Below are 5,848 nucleotides of genomic sequence, written 5' to 3'. Positions count from 1 at the left end.
TACTCTTACGAGTCTAACTATACCAAGATTATCCAAATCCCATAGCATTTCGACTCTCAAATCCGTGATTCTATCCAGGAGGGTTTTCTAAAATTTTCCAACAAAATTCATGGATTAAATGCTAAAACTAGTAATAGATTCGAGTAATCTAACCAAAATTAAGTTAAGAACACTTACCCCGTTGTTCTCTCTGAAAATCTCCCAAAAATCGCCTCTCCCCGAGCTCCAAATCGTCAAAAATGGAAAATGGAAACGAAGTCCCATTTTCAGAACTTAACATTCTGCCCAGCTACAGTGTTTTTTGCAATTCCCGACAAAACTTCGCAATTGCGAAGCTACAGTGTTTTTTCGCAATTCCCGACAAAACTTCGCAATTGCGAAGCTACAGTGTTTTTGCAATTCCCAGCAAAAATTCGCATTTGCGAAGATACAGTGTTTTTTCGCAATTCCCGACAAAACTTCGCGATTGCGAAGATACAGCGTCACACCAGAACCAGCAATATCAAACTTCTCCAAAATGATCCGAAACCACCCTGAAACTCACCCGAGGCCCCCAGGACCTCAACCAAAAATACCAACACATCCTAAAACATCATCCAAACTTGTTTCAATTATCAAAACACCTCAAACAGCACCAAAACCATCAAATTACATCGAATTCAAGCCTAAGTTCTTCTAAAACTTCCGAAACACGCATTCGATTAAAAACCTAACCAAACCTCGTCCAAATGACCTGAAAGTTTGTACACACATCCCAAATGACATGAAGGAGCTACTGCAACTTCCGGAATTCTATTCCGACCCTCGGACAAAAATCTCACTATCGGGCCGAAAACTTCAAAAATTCAAACTTCAGCATTTCAAGCTTAAATTAGCTACGGACTTCCAAAATTTATTCCGAATGCGCTACCAATTCCGAAATCACCTAACGGAGCTAACGGAATCATCGGATTTCCATTCCGAGGCCGTCTTCACACTATTCCGACTACTGACCATTTTCCAACACTTAAGCTCTCATTTAGGGACTAAGTGTCCCAAAACTCTCCGAAACTCAACACCGAACGTCCCGGCAAACCAAAATAGCAGAAATGAACTTAGGGAAAGCAGTTAAAAGGGGGTCGGGGCATAAATTCTAAAAACGACCGGTCGGGTCGTTACATTTGATGAACTTTGTTGTTCTTCATTGATGAACTTCAACTGGAGTAAAATGGGGAACTAATTTTGTTGAAGGGTTTCTTCAATTTTCTGTGAATTTAGAGGGAGAATTTGGTTTCAGAAGATGGAAAATGGTAAAAAGAACGTGGGTATGGGTAAAACGTGGGTGGGACTGAGGGGTTAGGAGAGAGAAACGTGCAGATTCCTTTAATTAAGGAGTAAAAAATATACAATTAATTATACCCTTAATTAATTATGGTATATAATTGGTAATTTGGTATACTAAGTGTAATTAAGTCAAACCTTAAACATTGAGGGTAATAAGATTTCCTATGTGGCATAGGAATGTAAAAATCTCTTTCTTAAAATTTAATAGCACAAATATGCTTGAGCTTTGCATAGATTCTTCTACAAAAGTTGGCTCTTATTGTGCGAGGCTCTTTTTGGTGGTTTTATAATTTATATGAGTCTCTTATTCAGGGAGATCTTTTGGTGAAGTTCAATATTTAATTATGTTTAAATCTTTAATAGGGGATAAAGATCCAAACTATATTTTTCAATAATTATTTTCCCGCCCAAAATTTTTTCAAACCATTTTGTATTGTTGAAAGAGGCTATAAATTCAGTGATGACATTATCTTTGATAATTCTTTATGTGCAATGGCGTAGCCACATAGAGTGGAGGGTGTTAATTGAATACCTTTCATCGAAAAATAATACTGAGTATATAGAAAATTATACTATGTCTACATGTCAAAAATTCTATATATATATATATATATATATATATATATATATATATATATATATATATATGTATATGTATATATATTAAAATTTGAACACCCTTCACAAAATTTCTGACTCTGCTACTGTTTATAGGAATTTATGAATTGTGTTCGTACATAAATACTTGATACTTATCAATACGTGACATATCATATTTTTCAAATGTGATTTGCATGTTAGTAATTATGAATGATGGAAACAGGAAAAGAAAAAAGTAATATTTACAAATCAAAGATAAAGTTAAAACTACATATTTTCATGAAAAGTGTTCATTTAATTTGACGTAGCATAAGAATAAGTTAATGTAATATACACGATTTACAATTTTCAAATATAGGTGTGATCATACAATTATTAATTTTTGCGGAAATTTTGCTTAGAATGATGGTGAAATCAACAAATCCTTGGTTTTGTGATATTAGAGTCTCAATTTACAAGATATTATGCCAACAAATTTATGTTCTTATATCATATTTTCTGGCCTAGCATGAAATTTTATTTGTACATTCAGGTTTTGCAGGAGGATTAATCGATATTTAAAGTTAGATTATGTCTACCATAATGTGTCTTCTCATATGGCCAATTTTAAGCTTGTACTTTGAGATATCAATTTCAACAACACTTCTGGTCATAACAGACCAACCTAAACAGATGAAACCAAACTTTGATTGTTTGTTGCGTAGATTCAAACGATATCTAATTATCTTTGCTTCGATAAATAAGTCACCATATGTTGATGCACATTTACAGCTTTTTTCTTTCATGTATAATTAACTACTCTAAATTTTATTAACAATATTGAGATTATTTTATACACCAAAGTTAATATGACTTGATATACACGTGCAACGCACATGCAGAGAAACTAGTATATATATATCAAGCATGTCGCTTAAAGCCTTAAACAGCCGAAAAATGTTTTGAATAAAATTAACTCCACAAAGATCATTGTATGGATGAGGCAGTTTGTGAATATTTAGTGAAAGCACATGAATGATGTTATTTGTCCATGCCTTTTAATGAAGTGAACATCATCTAATTGAGTTAGTTATAATTGTTGGATGGCATAATTCTCGTGACAATTCGAGAAGAGATCTAGACAAAACTGTGACAACTCGAGAAGAGCTCTAGACAAAACTTTGTCTCGGACTGTATATTAAACATTTAACAAGCATAGTTGTATTTACCATCAATCTGTTTATACCTAAAAGGTTCAATAGACAATTCGTTTTTTTGCACACCTTTGAGACAGACTTATTAGCGTTTTCCCTCAAATTCCTAGCTTTAGGCTGGCTGAATACAGTTTTGGGGTCAAGAGTGCCTTTTGTTAATTAAGGTGCACTTTTGAGTCTACTTCTACTACTATAAAATACTACTCATGCATATCATAAGAAATAATTGTTACTGAAAACAAGACTACATATTGAATAGAAAGAAAAATAGTACTACTATATGGAAAAATAACAAAGTCTAAAAACACCCAAAAAAACTCCAAAACATTAAAAAAAGAAAAGATGGAGTATACAAAGAGAGAACAGTAAACTAGCTATACGATGAACTATTTTCATCTGTGTGCCAATCCTATCCTATATTTTAGACTATCTCCTTTGCAGGCTTTAAGCCATTCCCTTGTGGCTTTGGTTCTGCATCATCCACGAACTTCTTCCAGTACCAATGCTCTCTCCAAACTTGAGACATCTCTTCAATTGGTATATTCTTTGTTTCGGGCACGTACAAGTAGACAAACACAGTCATTATTAGCACAAACGCCGCAAAGAAGATAAACAGACCAAACTTCATCCCACATAGCATCTTCAAGAATATTTATGCAACTCCGAAAGTGAAAAACATGTTCATGGATACAGTAACACATTGTGCTGCAGATCGAACTTCCAATGGAGAAATCTCACTCGGAACCAACCATCCTAACGGACCCCATGAATATGCAAAGTTAGCAACGAATACACAGATGCAGACAACCACTAAAGCTGCAAACCAAAGTGGCAAATCTGCTGCATTCCCTGTTGTTCCGAATTTTGCCCCAATAAGAGCTGCCACTGTTGTTTGGAATATACACATGAAGATGCCACCCCAGAAGAAGAGTATTCTCCTCCCAAACTTATCTGTACAAAATACTGAAATAAAAGTTGCACCCACGTTGACACCGCCAGTGATAGCAGCTGACATAAGCGAAGCGTTACTCTTAAACCCTAATGTTTGGAAAAGCACAGGAGCATAGAACATGACCACGTTAATTCCCGTAAGCTGCTGTAACGATGGAATCAGAATTGACAAAATCAACTGCGGTCTATACTTTCGGACGAATAAAAGATTATTCCATGGCCTTTCTACTTTCTTGGATGCTTCACTCGCCATAACAAGGTCATTAAACTCAGCATTAACATTATCAACTCCTCTGATCTTTTTCAACAATTGTTCTGCCTCCTCTTTCTTTCCCCTGTCTATCAACGAACTCGGACTATCAGAGAGAAACATTGAGGAAACCAGGATGACTAGTGCTGGCACGGCTGCACCTCCTAAGCTAACCCTCCAACCCCAACCGCCAGACATTTTGCTAGTTCCAAAGTTGACCAAATTCGCTATCAGGATCCCAATGGTGATGGCCATTTGGAATAACACGTTGAAAGTCCCTCTGTATTTGTAGGGAGCAACTTCTGACAAATAAATAGGGACAGATTGATTAGCAAATCCGGCACCAATCCCCAAAAGAATACGACCCAAGATGAGCATGCTAATATGGATAGCAGCAGCGTTGAGGCCCGCGCCTATCAAGAAAAAGAGACCTCCAAGGGCCATAGTAACTTTTCTGCCACGTTTTTTACTAATATGAGAAGCAACAATGGACGCAAACAGGGCAGCCACATAGAGAGAAGACGTGAAAAGGGTCAACAACTGGCTGTCGAACTTACAGTACTGGTTGGTCGAGGTGTTCAAAGCCTCTTTTTGGTAAACAGACATGAAGAAGCGTTTGAGAAAAGGATCCATGGAAGTAACTCCACCTGAAATTCCAATGTCGTAGCCAAAGATCAACCCTCCATGGCTGCCATGATACAAGTCATGGCTACGTACAATGTTAGCTTCCCTGGGTACTCATCTGGATTGTCTCCGCCACCGCCGGGGATAAAGTTTCCACCAGCCATGAAGATATTGATCAAAGAAAATACTATGCAGAACAAAGAAAGGAAGATTATATAAAGTGTTTGATGAGATGGTGTCCTTAGGCGTGGAAAGAGAAGGGTATATATTGATGTCAAAAACCAAGATCGAATAGGTTTATAACTTGCAAAACTAGTCGGATTAGGATATCCTTTTATTCTTCTTTTGTCTTTTTTTGTACTTAGTATGTTTATGACTTACATAATTACCCGCATATAATTTCCTAAGTTGAGTAGGATATGGAGTATTTCGCCTCCTGTCTTAATTCTGTATATAATATCCTTGATCTTATATAATCAGGATAAGTTATGGGAAATTCAATGTAAAAAAGATATACGGGAAATTTCAAATAAAATGAATCGAAAAATTGTAAACCTAACAACGTATCTGTATTGGGGAAAATTATATTTATGTATATGGCGACGTGTCATGACATATAGACTGGTCAAACAGTCAAAGAAATAAGGTTGGTTAACAGATACGAGCAATAACAGATACGAGCAACAACAGATACGAGCAAATTAAATGGAGGGGGTGCGATCTGTCATACAAGTAATTCAACGCTCATACCTATTCAAGACATTTAAAACTCAAAGATAGTGAAGAATCAAAGGAATGAATCTGATAGCAAAAAGGAGCCTAGATACAGCATTTAATGAGTATTAATTATTGGAAACGTTAGAAAATATGTATTTAATGTATATGATTGTATAACGTAACATTTAAA

General features: G+C 35.9%; 1 pseudogene; it reads right to left on the bottom strand.

Moving 5' to 3' along the window:
- On the bottom strand, positions 3,538 to 5,105 carry LOC109227648 (annotated as a pseudogene).

This window comes from Nicotiana attenuata, chromosome 6 (assembly GCF_001879085.1).
Source record: "Nicotiana attenuata strain UT chromosome 6, NIATTr2, whole genome shotgun sequence".
Lineage (NCBI taxonomy): Eukaryota > Viridiplantae > Streptophyta > Magnoliopsida > Solanales > Solanaceae > Nicotiana > Nicotiana attenuata.
The sequence above is the reverse complement of the archived record's forward strand: the minus strand, read 5'-3'. Positions and strand labels throughout refer to the sequence as shown.